This window comes from Phocoena sinus, chromosome 14, assembly GCF_008692025.1.
Source record: "Phocoena sinus isolate mPhoSin1 chromosome 14, mPhoSin1.pri, whole genome shotgun sequence".
Lineage (NCBI taxonomy): Eukaryota > Metazoa > Chordata > Mammalia > Artiodactyla > Phocoenidae > Phocoena > Phocoena sinus.
In genome coordinates this window covers 19,180,867-19,200,017 of record NC_045776.1, presented here as the reverse complement: position 1 = coordinate 19,200,017, position 19,151 = coordinate 19,180,867, and the positions used below count along the sequence as shown (strand labels likewise).

Genomic DNA, 19,151 nt, shown 5'->3' with positions numbered 1-19,151 from the left:
TTTTTTTTCCAAATTATCTTTTACTTATACAAAAAGGGCATATTTAGCAAGAGACTCACTGAGAAAAGAGTCGCCATGGCCCAGGAGGCAGGGCTGGGAGGCGACAGGCCTTCTGAGGGAGGCCCTGCTGGGGAGAAGGGGTCTGGGAAAAGTGGTGAGAAGTCCTGGGTAAGTGCTGAGTGCTGTGGGCCCCAGAAAGGAGGAAGCTCCAGTTGGATCAACACTGTTGACAGGTCACGGGTGGGATTCACAGTGACCTCGCTGCTAACTCCTTTGGGGGTTTCCAGTTAGTGCTGCCGACTGGAGTGAGAGTCACCCACTGGTTCCTGGAGGCCACCCACCAAAGGACACAGGACAGGAAGCCCAGGATGGGAAGTGCAACTCGGGCGAAGGCCAGGGAGAAGCAGGTGCTCTGTAGTGGCCCGGAAAGGTCCAGATGCTGGGGCAGAGTCGAGTCCTGTTATGTGCGGGCATTCCGCTCTGTCTCTGCCAGGCGCTCTCTGACTAGGGCCCAGGCGTGGATGGTGCCTCTCTTCAGGTGCTCCACGGCACTCTTGCTGCCAGCGTAGGTCGGATGGGCGGGATCTCTTTGCCCATCTCCTCTATGACCGACAGCAGGTCGGTGTAAGTGCTCCGGGAGCCCTGGGCACCAGGTGGTTTCACGGCCTGCACGTAGCCCATGGAGGGTGGTCCACAGTCATTAAACAGTAGTCTGAAAGGGGCAGCGGCTCTGGCGTCGAGCCGGCGATGGGACACTTCCGGCTGTAGGGACCGGGGTGCCGGGCCCAGGGGTGCTGCTGGGGGCGGGGGCGATGGGTCTGTAGGACATCCCCAACTCCTGGGTGCCGCAGAAATCTAGAGTGTCCCTAGATGAATGAAATAAATAAACTAGTTTAATGAAACGAAAAAACACCAGCATTTTAGTAAAGAATACTTCCTATCTTTGCAGGAAGCTCTCTGGTTTACATCATTAATGGTGTATGGAAAGAAAATCTCTGGCTACATTTCAACTTTTAAACCGTTGAACAATAAGCACCAATAATGCACATCAGAAGGTATCACTGGTGGAGAAACTAAGAGGGAAAAAAATCTGGGAAACAGGAGAAGAGAAAGCCTCCTACAAAGTGGATAACAAGCAGATAACTTTGTCAACACTGGCTCCAAAAGTGCTTACCTCACTCAGAAAGGGCACCAGAGCCCTCGATGCAAACACATCATGAAATTATGTCGATACGACGCTGCACTCAGCAGCTCTATCAGCAGGGCTCCTGCTGACTTCAAACGCCTCCCAAGAACACCATGAACTAATAACCACAAGTGCTGTCCAGGGTCAACCCTGAAACACCCCAGGACACAAACACTCAAAGCCCAAGAAGGATGTGATCTTTCAAAGAGTTTTGCAGAGGTCCAAGCCCTTCTAAGTGAATGCACGCCATAGGGACTAGATATTGGCTGTCCTGTAATCCCCAAACTGTCACGATTATAAAACAGGCAGTCTCCAAGAAATTTCTTGGCATTTATTGTCAAACCCATTAGAGGTACTTTGGGAAAAGAAGAGATCTCGCTAGCTGAGGACAAATGCCACAATAATATAGCATGGGGGTATCAGCAAACAACCATTTGTTTTCCTTCCAATCCCCGGGAGTGACTTGGGTTAAAATAATATAAACTTGGAGGCACTCATGTATATGGAACTAGCATAAATTAATCTCTAGGCCAACTGCCTGTAATATAGTCACTTGCTGTCTAAATTCTATTGAGATGATAAAAGCCAGCCTAACTTTAATTACTAGGGTATCTTTCTGTGTTTTCAATAAGATACATACATAAATCCTGAAACTCAACAAATAATAAAGGAAAAGCAGCTAAATACACATATAGCTTTAGGGAATACTTGGAACTGGCTGATAATCCTATCATTAGCCTGTTAAAATCCACCAGCTCATCCTATAATTTTCCCTTTACTATGCTTTAAACTCTCTTTATTCCAGCGATGCTGCTGAACACATTCATATATCACAATATGTCTCTCCATGTTTTCCAGATGGTATTTGATAAAATGGAAACAAAAGGAAGAGCAAAGAAAAATAGATGTTTTCTACTTTGGTTCTTGAAACCTTGGTAGAGGAAAATATGTACCCGCCCATCCAAGGCTAATGAAAAAGCCCAAGAAATATGGTTCATCTAGAAGAGACACCCACTGGACCCAGAGGTTCAGGCCACTCTTTCTTCAGCCAAGCTCTACAAACCAAGGGTGAAGATTTCCTTAACTCAGGTGTAAGTTATTACTAGTTTGGGCTGGAAGGAAATTGGCAATGGTTTAGGTGAGTGGTTTGGGGGTAACAAGACTCATCCCAGTATTTGCCCCCAACCTTGATCATCAAGTTCAAGGAGAAAGACATCCACAGTTACAGTAGTTTCTATTTTTTTAAGTCAGCATTTATAGACTCAAAGACCTTTAATAAATAAAATTACCAATTTCAAGTGCATCAGAAAAATATTCTAATGGGCCACTTGAGAAGCAAAATTACCAAGTTAGACTATGACTTTTCCAAAGCCACCTATGAGGATTTGATTTTTGTACAGCAGATAACCCTGCGAGGATATTTATTTTCCTTTCAAGGCATTTAAATATAAATACTTATGTCTTATAGGTCTTTTGTGAAGAAAAACAGACCAAACTTCAAAGAAATAAATTACATGGATGGTAAGGAAGATCAAATCGTTTTGAATAAGGAATAAATCTTGTACATAATTTCTCTCATTTCCAATGGTCGTTGCCATTTTGTCTAATTCACCCCCTGGAAATAAGTTGAGGCTGCTTATAAGCCGTAATGGACTGCAAATATGGGCGCCTATCTACTCTGCATTCACTCGTAGGGCTTGTACCGATGGTCAGGGAGGAGAATCTCATGGGACCTCAGGAATATTTACTCAGCATCACCTGGCCATGCCCTCCAACAAGGACGCCTGGTCTTATCGATTGCAATCCCTTCGCCCAAAAATGTCTCCTCATGTCATTTAACATCTCAAAAAAATGCCCAGAAAGGGGTGCAGGTGTCCCTATTCCGGTGAAACCATCTGCTACTGCAGTCAGGTAAAGGGAGCAGTGACTGGGGCTTCCCAGCTTTGCCTGAATCCTTTTCTCTAAACCTTCAGCCTGAGCCCCGCCAGCATGTTGCTCGACTCAGCCTTCCTAAGAGACACCATGGAATGTGAAACCTGAATCCGTATTTCTCTGAATCATGAACGAGCTGCACAACTTAGATGAGCTACTAGGACAAGTTGAGCCTAGATTTTGTCATATGAAAAATGGGATAATAATTCATATCTTATAGGTTCTTCCAAACACTAAATGGGATAACATTTGTGAAAACACAAAGTAAGAAGTACCCGGCATATGACTGACGTGCAACAAATTCAACCTTCTTTCTTTTAGTCAATGATACATAGTTTTCCAACTGTCCCCAGCTCTCTCTCTTACTGCCCTAATCTCTTTCAGGCTCTTCTAAAAAGTATTCACAAGCAACTACTAGCATCATATGGTATCAGAGCTGGAAGGGTCCTCAGACATCATGCAGTCTTGCTGGGATTTTTGCTATGCTTTTGCCCCACCCATACATCTCCTTCAGGGAGTGTCAAAACCACTCCTCTAAGTGCTGATACGACATGTTCCTCTATCGTTTCATAATCTGAATAACCTCAAACATTAGCCGAGGTAAAGGAGCACGGACCATCAACACAACCTTCCCATGTGGTTTCTTAGAGGGGAGCTAGTATTTATTGAATACCTACTATGTGCCAGGCACTCAACGTTTGTTATCCTGTTAACCATCACACCTTTTTTTTTTTTTTTTTTTTTTTTTGCGGTACGCGGGCCTCTCACTGTTGTGGCCTCTCCCGTTGCGGCGCACAGGCTCCGGACGCACAGGCTCCGGACGCGCAGGCTCAGCGGCCATGGCTCACGGGCCTAGCCGCTCCGCGGCATGTGGGATCTTCCCAGACCGGGGCACGAACCCGTGTCCCCTGCATCGGCAGGCGGACTCTCAACCACTGCGCCACCAGGGAAGCCCCCCCATCACACCTTTTTAAGAAAGGTTGCGTATCTTCTGTTGTGGTGGTATATTTTGTACCTGTGGGAACACAGATGTCATGTGCTCAGTGACAGAGCCAGGTTCAAAGCCACATCTATATGACTCAGAGCCTGTGTTCTTTTCGGATATCTTATGGCAGAGCAACGGCAAAAGCCACAACTGCCAGGGGTAGAAAGATGAGCTCGGAAACAGAGGGAGATGAGGACTCTAAAGTAATAAAGGCAACAACTGCTGGTCGTAAGCACGTGGGCAGCCGCCTTGGGGTCTATTGCCGTAGTGAGTTCCAGGAAGCATCGGAGAGCATGGAACCCTTATCAGGAACCGAACCATCCATTGCGTGGAAAACAAATTCTGAACTTTGCTAACCCTGAACAGAATACAAAGGTACAGAGGAATAAACAAAAATACATGAGACTTGAGAGAGAACGTTTGCAGAATTGAATCCTGGTTGGTTTGTACGAAGGGCATATGCCAGGCGCTGAGCTACTCTTAATGGATTCGAATCAATTCTCTTATTACTACGTGATGGGGAGGAAAAGATGAAATGCTTTTTGAAAGCCCTTTGAAAAGGAAACGGTTTATAAAATGCACTGATTCATTAATTTATTGAAGAGATCTCTAGATTGGGAATCAGAGAGACCTAAGGCTTAGTGTCAGTTTTGCCTCTCACTAGCTGTGTGACCTTGGTCGGGCACTAAATTCTGTAGTCCTCAATTTCCCCAACAGAAAAATTAAGGGTCCCTTAGCAGTGTGTAAAATTTTGTCCCAGTTACTCATGTCATTGTATTCTCCAACCATTCCCTGCTGCCACAAAGAGTTGGGGGTGACTGAAAGCCAGAGCTGAGGTTTGCTCCCTCGGCATTGTTCCAAGGAAGCTCTAAATTTGCACATTGTACAGAATCAGGAGCAAGCACACACACACACACACACACACACACACACAGAGAGAGAGAGAGAGAGAAAGAGAGAGAGAGACAGATGGCATCAGGCAAAGTTGCTAACCTTTAAAAAGATTCCAGTCTGGCTACTCCAGCAGTCTAGTGGCAGGAGTCTGTGCCTAGAGGAGTTGAGACAGGTGAAGCTCTCCCAGGCTGCAGCGCCCAGACCCTGTCGATTCAGCAGCTTCACCCCCTGCCCCTCAAAGAGCAGCCACGTAGCTCTCTAGCAACTGCCCCATCCACGCGGTCTCTGGGCAACAAGTCCGTAGAGGAAGCCCCTGCTTTCTCTTGTTGCAGACCGTTAGGAGCCAAGGAGTTTTGGTGAAAGTTGGGGAGTAAAAGGAACCCCGAGTCAGAATTTGGTACAGACTTATTTTCTTTGTTTAGTAGAGTCCTGGTCTGTTGGTGGGTTTGAACGGTCTCTGTAGAGTCAGGTGATGGATAAACAGTTTGGAAATCCTGTACCTCAATGAGCACCCTTTTCTGCAGAGTGCATCCCTCAAGAGTCTGTTCACTCCCACTGAGCAAAACCTTTCAGGAATTTGCCTCCAGGGAAGAATCCATGAAAAAATGGATTCTACAACCAGACGGACTGGATTTTTGTTATGGGTAGTATAGTGTCCCTATCCCCCTTCACCAAAAAAAAAGATATTTAACAGTCCTAACCCCCAGAACCTGTGGATGAGATATCACCTTACTTGGAAATAGTCTTTGCAGATGTAATCAAGTTAAGACAAAGTCATTACGGTTGGTTTAATCCAATATGATTGGTGTTCTTAATAAGAGGGAAATTTGGACACAGCCACAGACGCACAGGGAGAATGCTGTTTAAAGACACAGAATCACGTAGGCACAGGTGGAAGAAGGCCGTGTGAAGGTGGAAGTGGAGATTGGAGTTACGCAGCTGCTGGCCAGGGAACCCCCGGGGCCACCAGAAGCTGGAAGAGGCAAGAAAGAATACTTTCATAAGGCTTCACAGAGAGGACGGCCCTGCTGACACCTTGATTTCAGACTTCTAGGCTCCAGAACTGTGAGACAATAACAGTTGCTGTTTTAAGCCTCCCCGTTTGTGGTACTTCATTATGGCAGCCTTAGAAAACGAATATGATTTCTTTTTCAGTTTTACCAAGAACTGGCTGTGTGACCTCTGGGCAAGTTTCCTAACCTGTCTAGCACTCAATGGCCTCATCTGTAAAATGGGAATAATGCCAATACCTGCTTCACAAAGTTGGCATGGAAATGAAATAAAATAATAATATAAATTAATTAATTATAATTAATTAATTAATTTATAAATTAATAATATAAATTAATTAATTATAATTAATTAATTAATTTATAAATTAATAATATAAATTAATTAATTTAATTTAATTCAATAATTAGTAGCAGCTTATATAAGTGTATATAGTGATGATGGTGATGATGATGAGCCTATATTGTATCCTTTCTAAACATCATCAATGGTGATAAATCTTTACTTTTTAAACCAAAAAGGCATTTAGAGCTGATTGTGTGAATAAGGCGGGCCACCAGGCTGAATTTATATTGTTTTAAAACAGAAACATGGGGCTTCCCTGGTGGCGCAGTGGTTGAGAGTCCGCCTGCTGATGCAGGGGACGCGGCTTCGTGTCCCGGTCCGGGAGGATCCCACATGCCGCGGAGCGGCTGGGCCCGTGAGCCATGGCCGCTGAGCCTGTGCGTCCGGAGCCTGTGCTGTGCAATGGGAGAGGCCACAGCAGTGAGAGGCCCGCATACCGCATTAAAAAAAAAAAAAAAAAAAAAAAACCAGAAACATGATCTGACTTTTAAATAGTAAGCGTGGGTGTGTAAGCGTGCAGGCATTGGAAAAGCCCTAGGTGGTAATAAATGTCAATCTCAATGGCCCATAACCAAGTGATTTGAAAAAGAGGCAGATACACTGGGGAAATTTGCTGTCATGAGTGGCACACCCACATATTACCCCACTTCTGAATCCACAAAAGGGCAGAGCTGCATCTTCCAACCCAATGGTTAAAAAGAGCAAAGGCTGAACTTTGCACGCCACCCACATTTCACACAAATATCCCTCATCCCCTGTAGCCTGTGTCTCTGAAGTACCTAGAAAAATGCAGAGACCCAGTAGGTTTAGATACGGGTATTAGCAAGACAGGAAAATATTTTATTTTAAGCACACAATGTTCCTTTTTGGTGGGAAAGCATTATTTCAATTTTGGCAAGTTCTTTTCTGATAGTTTCAATAAATGAAAACCCAGGTATGTTTACACCTATCACCTGGTTTGTCCAGGTGCTTTGAAAGGTGAAAAGATGTTATCTTCCTGAAGAAGAAATCAGTAGTCTATGCTGCTAGAAGCGCATCCTTTTAAGGCTGCCTGGTGGTGGAAATATCTCCCATGTATAGCCTCCAGAAAACCGTCTTTTCTAAAATCCTCCCTTACTTGTTAGAGGGACTTTCTGGTGTGAGAAGAGTGCCATCCTATTTACAGTTCATGGGCTGACCTTTGATAAAAGGTAAAACTCTAGTTTACTTTTGACTAAGGACAGAGAATCAAAACTTTGAAATGCTTCCCAAGCTCAATAATCAAATTATAATCAAACAATCCATCCTTACTTATGAGCACTTCCCCCCTGCTTTTCCCTAAGCCGCGGGTGATGTGAGTCACAGCTTTTGTGCTTTAGAGAGAAAAATAAATACGTATTGAGCACATATTATGTTGTGGTTCACTGCTAATCCTTTCAACACACATTGTCTTGTGTCGTTCTTGCTACATGAAGCGTGGGTTATTATTCCCATTTTATAGGTAGAAATGCAATGTAATAGAATGGAGAAAAATAACTAACCTGCATCTACTGATAGCACAATTCAGGATTTGCCTACTGGTCTTCACTCTCTAAAGCCTTAAATCTTTCTACAATGCTATACTGTCCAATCTTGTTGGTTACCCAAGACTTATACTTTGGGAAAATATATAATAAGGTGTAATGAACGGTCAAAATGCCAAATTCCACCTGTTAAATGCTGCAGAATTTGGAGAAGAGAATGATCTGGCGCATTGGAGGAAGTGAGAAAGGCACATGACTTTGACAGAACTCTGTTTTTTCCATCTAATGTTAGGCAGCAGATCTTTCACTTGCCTCCCATGTCAGCAGGAGAAAGAGGAATGTATTCATTTTAAATGCTTAGGATTCTAAGATAAACCACGGAGCAGTTCAGAGAGTGGGGCATCCTTGCCTATGTAAATGTTTACTGTCTGCATTCTAAAAACTGTCTGAGCCAGAGGGCTTCCATGTGGTTATATCCTGAGATAAAAAGCAATATCTATGTTAGAAATAACAACAGAGACAAGACACAATACATGTGGAGAGTCACAGACGCTGGACTTTCTGGGGTAACCAGAAATGTCGCTGTTGAGGCCTTTTATTCATGGATGTGTTCATGTAATTATTCGTTCATTCATTCGAATATTTATTGAGAGACTTAAGTATTCCAGAAACTTCTATTATAGTCTTTTGTCCTTATTTTCTTTCTTTAGGAGTGTTTTGAAATCTGCTTTCTTTCTTGGAAGCCCTATTGTCAGATTGTTAGAAATGTTGGTTCAGAAACATAAGTCGGCAAGACTTCTACATGACTCTTGTATGAACTGCTAAATATGGAATCCAGACTCATGGTGATATATTCTTAGAAAGGGTTACATTGAAGGAAAGCCTCCATCCTCTCTCTTCTTAATCTCCATCAATTCCCCTTAAGGCCCTTGACCCTAAGAAAAAGGTTCATTTAAATTCTCCAGAATGGTACCATTCAAATCTATAAAAATTTCATAGTTGGAAGATTTAATACAGAAGTACTCCGCATTTAAGAAAAAATGAATTAGAAGACTTTGAAAAGTGGCTTCTTGAAGCTTGTTTGTTATTAGTTTAATCACAAAGACCACATGAAAATTTTAATTCTCTGGAACCAAGCCTAGCCACTAAAATGAGAAATGTGACAGTTATGCCTTGGAACTGCATTAGAGTATCAGAGCAGGGGAAGGGCAGCTGTTGCAAAAGCAATAATAACTGCTTGCCTCCCAATCTTATGTAATCATGAATAGATTCCTATAAATCACAAGGCAGGAATCACTCCTATTTTTAGATGAGCTTATTAAAATAGTTTGTTTAGGTTTCACTTCAATGCACAGAACATGAGCAACAAAATACTTCTTAGATCTGGCAAGGAAAGATAGGCCATAACTTCATCCACTCCAGAAGTATGTCATTTGTTCATTCATTCATTCGTTCATTCATTCATCCAACAAATACTTACTGAATGCCTCTGATGTGTTAGGGACTCTTTAGGCATGGGAGATACACGAGGGCATAAAATATATATATATTTTCTAGTGGTGGCCAAAGAGTAGATGAAAATAGAGGCAATCAACAAAATACAAAAGCAAAATAGACAGCCCTTCAGATAGTGGTTAGTGTTATGAAGAAAAATAAAGTGAGGGAGTTTAGGGAGCACCAGTGCTTGGTAGAGAAAGAATTGAGGGAAAGCTTCATGGAAAAGGTGACACTTTCAAGGATGTGAAGGCAATGAGGCAGTGGGACATGCAGAGACGGCATGGGTGGGGTGGAGGGGAGAGAACGCCAAGAAAAAATTCTAAGAAGGAGCATGCCTGAAACCATTCGAGTCACAGAAAGAAGGCAGTGTGGCTAGAATGGAGTGAGTGAGGGGTCACCTCAGGCGGAGCTCTGCAGGCCAGTGGAGGGGAACGGTCTTTTCCTCTGAGTAAGATGGAAGCCATGCGCGAGGAGGGGAGCAGATTTATCAGATGAAAACACAGGATACCAGTGAAATTTTAATTTCTGATAAACCCTGTGATAGAAAGAGCAATGACTCCCCCCAGATGTCCACATCTTCATGCCAAGAACTTATTACTTTATATGGAAACCGTTACCTTATATGCCAAAAGGGACTTTGCAGATATAATTACGTTAAAGGTCTAGAGATGGGAATATTATCTGGGATTAGTGGGGTGAGCCCAATGTCATGACAAGGACCCTTAAGAAACAGAAGAAGGAGGCAGATGAGTTGGAGAAGCAGATGTGATGGGCCACGTTGAGGTTAGATTGATATGATTGTTGCCCTTGAAGATGAAAGAAGGCATCACAGGCCAAGGAATTCAAGCTGCCTCAATAACCTAGAAAAGACAAGGAAGCCGATATTCTCCGAGAGCCTCCAGAAGGAACTCAATCTTGTCAACACCTTGTTGCTTAGCTTCTGATCTCCAGAACTGTAAGATAATAAATTGGTGGTGTTTTAAGCCACTAAATGTGTGCAAATTTGTTATAGCAATAGGAGAGTAATACAACCTGTTACAGCAATAGGAAAGCAACACAAAGAAATAATTTTTTAGTTTTGGAAACTCTAACGTTTCATGGGACAATTTTTTCAATATGTCCCATGAAACTTTAGAGATGGTTATGCTGAAAATTTTTCACTATTTATCTGAAATTCAAATTTAACTGGGCATCCCATATTTTAACCTATCGTGGGAGTTCAGAAACTTGACATTCTCTTATTTTCATTGTAAAAGACTTATCTGGCTCTGGTATTAAAAACAAGGGTGGGAAGGAAGGTTGAGAAGCAGGGAGACCTATGGGAGGGCTAGCACAGTCATCCAGATGGAAGATGACAGTGGCTTGGATCAGGGTGGCCGTCGTGGAGGCAGTGAGTGTCTCCATCTGCATTGTCCCTAGGGAGGTGTCTTCACCCTGGAATTTCCCTTATGCCCAGTATTCTTCTATTAAGACTAAGTAGAATTTAGCTCTGCAACTAATTCATGTGTCTCCAGTGACTGAAACCCCCCAAAGAAGAGAAGGCTGGACCCAGAAAACAGAAGTAACACATGGAATGTTCATGTGTGCAAAGCGTGGAGCACCATTTCCATTCTTTTTCTGCCACCCCAAACTTTAACCATTTAGAAAGAGGGCACTTGGAGCACTTATTCATCTGTGAATGTTATTAATCTTTCCAAAAAGCAAAACTTTTTTTATTACAAAAGACCAGAATTTTAGTGTACAAGTGGTTCCCTTGGCATAAATACTTCCCAAATACACATTAGGCTGATCCATGACAAATCTTGCTGGCTTTCTCAGCTGGTCTGAAGAGCATCTTACTCCACTCTTTTCTATTCTTGGAGACCTTTCTTCTGACTTTCATGAAAGACTTAGGAGTCTGGGTGTCCAAAGAACTAGAATATGAATTCTCTTATGTTGGCTATGATTGTTCTTCCGGTCCATTTGGCTGGGAGGGTACACTTTACATTTTTATTCAACTCTGCTTGTCAGTGAATTCATGTAAATGGGTTATTTGGAGACTGCCATCACCAAAATCCCCCCTGCCAAGGGAAAGTGAAGGAGTGTATGAATGAAATTGCTATGCAGATTAGGCGAGCACACTCAGGTTCCCAGGTGTCAGCTTCACCAAGATCTGTGGTTCTTCCCACCGGGCTCAGACACAGGTTTTGAACTGGACAAGTGGAGGTTCAGTCTAGTCTTCATCAGTTTCTCAGCCAGAAAGAATGAAGGTGATGGTAGCTATAACAGAAATGGAAGTGATTCAAGTATTTTCCCAGTTGTATTCTACAAATGTTTATGCTGCCCATTTCACAGAAAGCGTTATACCAATTATTTTACAGATGAAAGAGATACAATCTCCACCATCATATTTATAGGCAAAACATGGAAGCAACTCAAGGAGCCCCTTATATTTGGGAGTCCTCCACCTAATCCCTCTTCTCAGCTTTAATTTCTCTCTCATTTTGTTCTGGATGATTTGTCAACAGATCTGCAACTCATGATCCATTCAGGACATTTGTACAAGTGTGGGGATGTGAGAAAGTCTGGAAAGTGTGCCCAAATCAGGCAGACGCTCCAACGAGACAAGGTTATCTTATTGGTCAAATTAGCAACCGCTTTTGAGCTCATATAGGACATTTAATGAGGTACCACAAATAAAAGGGTACAAATAAATGGACACGCACGTTTCTTTCCTTTCAGAGATTTGTATTCTGATTGAAGAAGAGAATTATCAATAGAATGCAACCACTAGAAAGGTATGTAGGCAAAGACAAAAATTCCCGTCTTTGGAAATGGGAACTGGATTGGAGAGAGGTCAGCACCGTGTGGGGAAACAGGAGATTGAAAATGGAGAAGAGATGGCTTTGGGCGGGGAGGGGGCATTTGGTACCCTTCAGATGTTCTTCTAAAGGCCTTATTCTGGCATCTTCTGGAACTCAAGTAGCTGAGTTAGCCAAATCTTTCTTCGCATCGCTGCCTATGAAAGGTTATATCTGTAATGAACCGGTGGTCTCTGGGAAGTCTCACGTGTGTACCGATCTTTCCTGAGAATGTTCTTGATGGTGTCAGTTCACAAATAACACCCCTACAGGGTCGCATAAGAAACCGAGCGATGAGTCATGAATTTTGCTTTCTGACACAACCCTGGTGCTAACAATTTCATTTCAAACAGTTTACTTAAAATCTTGAAAAAAGGACCAAATGATCACAGCATTTAACTACACACTAAAAAAAAAAAGGTTCCCTCCCCAGGTCTGCAAAGTGTCACACATCTGGCATTCCTTGTTTTGTTGACTGCCTTTCTTTCTCAAAATATGTATAAAGAATGTGCCAGAGGGCTTCCCTGGTGGCGCAGTGGTTGAGAGTCCGCCTGCCCATGCAGGGGACACGGGTTTGTGCCCCGGTCCGGGAAGATCTCACATGCCGCTGAGCAGCTAGGCCCGTGAGCCATGGCCGCTGAGCCTGCGCGTCTGGAGCCTGTGCTCCGCAACGGGAGAGGCCACAACAGTGAGAGGCCGGCGTACAGAAAAAAAAAAAAAAAAAAAAAGAATGTGCCAGAGGCTGCAGCATTGGGAAGTTTCATCTCCTCTTAACATGATCAAGACGAAGCCAGTGGAGAGCTTGAATTAGGACTTCACAGCCTGTCCATGCTGGTTAGAGGCTAGCTCTTCATCCTGACCACTTCCCTCGTCCTCTCCAGCTCCCCCCATCATCCTGGGGAGCCATCAAATGGACCAGATGGAGAAAAAGAATTCCTACTGACCTGCTAGCTTTACCTGAAGAATTCTATGCACAGGTGACTCTCCTCTGGTCCCGCCCCTGCTCGGGCCATCTTGTGAGTCATCAAGTCATGTTGCAGGCCAGTGCCCGATGGCTCCCGTTGCCTCATTTCCTGACTCCTTTAAAAGCTTGCACCTGTATTGTATCCACGCGGGAGTTTTAAATTAATAGCAGCCTCGAAGAGGATGGGCTGACATCCCGGGTTTCTTAAAGGAATTTGGAAGTTGTAAGGCTCTAAATCATAACATACTTCCCTGGAAATGGTCTGTTCCCCAGGACATGTGAATATGCTAAATGGAAAACAACAATTTTGTCTGTTTTTCTTTTTTAAGAGAACAGAGGATGTGACTTAAATGCATCATATTTCAGGTTGGACATTGGAGAAAAGGTAAGAGGCTCCTTCCTTAGGAGTTCTTAAAGATAGTGACTCAGTTTTAAATGACTCAAATCCAAAGATAGAGTTTTCAAGGATGTGCCAGAGAAACAAAATGCCCACATATGTAATAAACCTTCACAACAGTACTGCTCTGTTACTACAGGTTTACTATTATAAAAATCACTGCTACACATAAAAGCCTGGAAAAGACAAGAACATGAAAAAGTTTTGTATTGAGGACCACATGATTCAATATGTTACATTCATATTTAATTTTATTTCTACAAACATTTATTGAGTTTAAATGCTGGGTGCTAGGGAATCAGATATCAGTTAGAAGCAGCCTCTGCTTTGGGGGATGTCCAGCAGCAAATCCAATTGTCTCTTAGGGGGAGAAAGCTGGAAAAGACCTCCGAGATCTTATCTTAGCTCTGACTTATATAGATGGGGATTCAAGACTGAGAGAATATAAGACACTTCCACAAGGACACACAGGTCCAGAACTTCAGCCTCCTAAATCCTGCTCATGGATCTTTCTAGAAAGCCCAAGTTTACTCATCAAAGACACAGGTGAGTAAAGTAGAGAAAGCCTGGTTTAGAATGAGTGGGTCTCAGTGTCTGCCCAGTTCCACCACTAACTAGCTGCATGTATCCACAGGTACTGGGTCCCTATCTGGGTCCAGTATTTCCTCCCTAATGATACAGATTACCTGGAGGGCTTCTTAAATGCACTCATAGTCAGGAGTCTCCCCCTGGAGATGCTGACTTAGTTGGTATGGACGGAGGTCCAGACCTCCGCTGGGTCTTATCTTCAGAAAACTTGCAGAAACAGTGGACCAGATGAGCTCTCATCTTACCCTCCAACTATGAGAACATTTAAAGTAAAGTGAAATCAAAGAAGATACGGCAGCACAAACATCAGTGTATCCAAGGTTCTTGCTTCTACAGGACGAAATCTCTTACCTAGCTCTATTACTGTGATCAAAATTCTTTGCCCGCTGATCTGACCGGCTTCTTCTGTTCTTCTGAGGAAAATCCCTCCCAATTATATATGTGGAAGACTCCTAAAATTCATAGAAACTTCCAGTTACCTGCAGACCATGGCCTATTATAGAATGATTTTCCTCCATGCAAATTTGGGGTATATATGAACATGTGGAAAGAACATGTATTTATATATTTATATCTCATTAGAGAAACAAACACATATATTATCACCAAATTTTGCCTAGCATATGAATAGGTTTGGGGGGATTTTGCTGTTATTGTTGAAACAAGAAAAGCAAAAACTGAATTGGGTTGGCCAAAAAGTAACATCACAGAAAAACCGCGAACCAACTTTTTTGGCCAACCAAACACTTGTCTTTCCTCTTGTTTCCAAGATGAATTGTTAGTGTTTAAATATGCTATTTCTGATAGACCAAATACTGCTAACAAGCATAAATGAAAGCCTTCAGTTAAACACACACGTCGCTGGATTAAAATCAGAAATGTCAGCGCAGGCACGAGTCTGTGAACACACACAGGTTTGTGACTAACTGATTAGTATGAGTTTTGCCAATGTAGAAGCTCCAGACTCAGTCTCTGGCTGGTGGCTCCATTCCCACCCTTTCCCTCCATGAGAAGGCTAGACAGATAGGACCCATTTAATAGTGACGGTGGGATAATCTATAAGCTTTGCTTTGTCGTTCCTTCCCTCTCTTTGAGATGCAGGATTAAAGACATTGATTTCTGATATGAAAGAAGATATGGCTGATGACATCATTCTGGAAATGTCTTGGCCTGAAAAATCTGACAAAGCCAAGCAACAGGCTGGGCAGAAAAATCAGAGAGAAACAAGAGACTCGAATAATTCAAGCAAAACCAGATTCCTGATGCCTCTAAGAATGAATGTGTGTGTGTGTGTGTGTTTGTGTGTGCATATTTAGCTCTGAGTTTCTTCTTCTAGTATGCATGGATCTAACTGTCCCTTTTCTCAGCAGATAATTACCGACTCCTCCTCTGTGCTAACTGCTAAACAAAAAGGGGGTTCCGTGAAGGTAGAATAAAGAGGTGGTAGTCCCTCCTCATGAGGAGGTATGACCATCACTTACATTTCCTCATTTATAAAATGGGCATGGGGGTGAGAACACAGCAGTGAGGGAGGTAGAATGAGCACGGATCCAGAAACTGCTCTATCCCCAGTGTTGTCCCTCACTCACTGTGTCAATTGGGCCTCGGCCTCCCCATCTGTAAAATAGGAAACGCTTTCAATCATATGAGTCAACGATACCATGCAGCACAGAGGACTTTGTGAAGAAGAACCATTAATGGTCCCAAAGATATACGCAAACGTCAATGTCAGTTATTTTCTTGGGATAACTTTATAGGGTCATTTATAGGACTTGGGAAGGATGAGATGTTTGGGGTTTTTAGAGGTAGGTTTTTTCTTTGTTTCTTCCTTCCTTCCTTTCTTCCTCCTTTCTTTCCTTCCTTATTTCCATCTTTCTTCCTTCCTTTTTTTTCTTTTTCTCTTCCTTTCTTGTGAAAGGAGAAGGGACGTGGGTACCTTACCCTTGTCTTTTCTTCTCACTGTTTTCTGAAGAAGTTTCCGGCCCCTTGCTCTGGAGATACAGTTATTACAGAACAAGTCCTTTGTTGGCCTCATGACCTGTAACAATGCAGAGACAAGTCTCCAGGAGCTGATTTTAGAATTCAAACCCCAAGCAGAAGTGGTAGATTTAAAATTCTGAGCCCAGCACAAACCTCTTCATTTTCAAGTTCATTTACCCTTGGCAACATGCAACCTCCTGTTTACTAAGAGGGAAAAAAAAGCTTTTAAAAGGCTCATTTAAAAGGCTGAGGAGTCTTTTGGGATCTCCGAAAGCTCTTTAAAAACATATTTTGATGATACAAGTGTAAACAAATCAAAAGCATATGGATTGAATTTCCCTTAAATTACACAGGATTTTTTAAATGATGGGAGGGTGGAAATGTGTTTGGAAAAATATGTTTTTGGTTTTACTGACTCAGAAACATGGGAATGAGTTGAAGCTTTTGACAGACCCCAAATGATGGCAGGTTTGTCCATCATCTGTCTTTGAGGGTCTGTAGTCCTTCACAAGCCTTCTCTGGTTTCGTACTCAAGGAGTAGAGATTTCCATTAGTGAAGACTCACAGAGAGGAAACACCAAAACCATGCGTTGCGAGTTCTATCTTTCCCTTGAGCAAAAGAGCCCTATTTCATGGGGGTTGGCAATGCAGACTCCCCTTGGACCAGTGAAAAGGATAAGTGTTCATTTTGTAAAATACAAGTCTGTACAGGGCTGCACAACCTGGACCCGCTGCCAGCATCAGCAGCCAGGCTGCCTTTCTGCAGCCCCCAAGCTGGGAGCCACCCTGAAGCCTTTACCCCACGCTTTTCAAAGTCCTCTGCAGAGTCACCTGGTCATCATTACAATTCCTTATCTTTCAACCCAAACACACAACATGCCAGAAAAACGGGGGTCAACAAGCTGGGCCACTGCCTCTGAAGGGTTGCTGATGCCAGGATTTCAGAATAAGGGAATAAAAGCCAAGGATACGCAGACAGAATGAAGAAAGGTTGTGACCTTATGAATATAAGGCTTCATCTACAAAGCCGAATGTCAGCATCTCTCATTTTGATGCGTCCATCCAATCCAGTCCCAAAGGAAAATGCTTTAAACACTCTAGACACTTGCTCTACTTTCCTGTTTCCTTTATCTGAATATGCATGGTTCAAGAGCTAGAGCAATCCCAGAGAGCTTCCGGAAGATTCAGGAAGGTTCTAGGCGGGCTTGGAGGACCAGGATCCTCTGAAGGCACTTTCAGTCAACAGATGCTGGGCCAAACGAACCACCAGAATTACTTAAAGGCAAAAGATCGTTGTGCTTCCATTTCCACAGAATTATCTGAGAAAAATGGATTGGGTCGCTGTGAAAAAACTTCACTTTGGAAAGTTTAGTCAGAAAACATGCAATTACATGAGAACTTGACTTACCTGAGATAAAAGGAAACTTTGCATCATTTTTTTTCTTTTTGAGGAAAACAGCGACAAACATTCCCAGTGCCTCTTTCGACACACACTCAAAGAGAGAAGTTACCATTACATCCCCTTCCTGTTTTGTTTTCCTACTTCAGAGGAGTGATGTGAGAAAGTACTTTGGAAAAATAAAGGGCTCTCTAGTAAAAATAGCTGCTACCCCGACTTGTGTCTTGAGTCCTAGAGACTTCTGTCCCCCGTGACAATGGTGAATGCCTAACCAGCGCAAAATTTTAACAGCACAATTTGCATTGCCCGGGCAGCTGTCTGCCACACCAGCTCTTTATGAAATACACCCACAGCATTTGACTCAATTACCTCTTGCAGCTGTGAATTCCACAGGTCCACCGCACTCTGCATGGAAAAGTATTTCTTTGTATCCGTTCCAAATTTCTTAGCCATTTGAACCATTCCTTTGAGTGAATTGTATATTTCTAAGTGTTCATATATCACCATTTTAGGCCCAAGTCCCATTAGCCTGTATTTAATATGCAGCTCAGAATATTGTGTTCGAAGAGTATTGTGTTCAAACGATCTGTGTAAAAGCAGATCTGGTGTGTTGACCTCCACCAGAGTTTTGCTCAAAGTTCTCCAGCAGTGGACATCCTCCCAGCCCGCCAGCCTCACAAGCACATGATCACAATCATAAGAGGGAAAAGCACTTCAGGGACCTGGGATGGAACAGTTCAAATTTTCTCCATGGTAGAAATACGAGTTGTGGCCAGACCTGATATACAGGAACATTCCTAAGAGGTAGGTGAGTGTACTGCTTTACAGATGAAGAAACTGAGTCAGAGAGAAGAGAGGTCACCTCCCATAAGAGACAGAGGTAGTATACTGCAAGCACCCAATCCAAGCTAGGCATTCTGAAGACAAGTCCAGCGTTCTCACCCCTACCACAGAAGGCTCTATGTAAGAAGATAAGAGTAAGATTCATGGATTATATAAATTAATGTTTCCCTGGGCCAGTAAGAATGGACATTCACAGCTCCTTGGAGGTTGGCCCCAATCATTGAATGCCACGCTTCTTCCCCTGATGGGCACCTTAGAATAGGATGTGAAGGAGCCTGGGAGTTTCTTTCCATATCCTAGAAATAGACCTCAAAACATATGCACAAGCATGGACTTCCAGCATCTTCGTTTAGTCTGGTAAATTACATTCTGGGCCATTTCTAAGCTCTTGCCTCTCTGTCATCATCCTCCAGGTCATACCACATGGAGGTCTCTCCCCACCTCCACCCCAGGCAACCTCAGTTCCTGTCCTGGCCAAGTGTGTGATGTTGGTGGTCCCTTAGCTTCCCTCACTACCATTCTTCTACTGGAAAACAAGGGTGAATGTGAGATGGTCTCCATGTTTCCATGCTAGTGAAGAGCACTCATGCTTCACTGTCAGAGCTTCACAGTGCTAGCTTGGCTGTTTCTAAATCATGACCACAGGCAAGAGCCTTAACCTCTCAGAGCTACAGTTCCATGGCCCCATCACAGTGGAGAAAATGCCTATCTTGCTTTGCTCTTACAGTGCTTAGCTATGATGGACCCAAAGTCCCTGGCCCTGTGTTCAGCCCATAGTAAATACTCGA

At 43.1% G+C, this 19,151-nt stretch overlaps 1 pseudogene; it reads right to left on the bottom strand.

Moving 5' to 3' along the window:
* Window positions 1-460: 460 nt before the first annotated feature.
* Window positions 461-829, bottom strand: LOC116739204 (annotated as a pseudogene).
* Window positions 830-19,151: the final 18,322 nt, after the last annotated feature.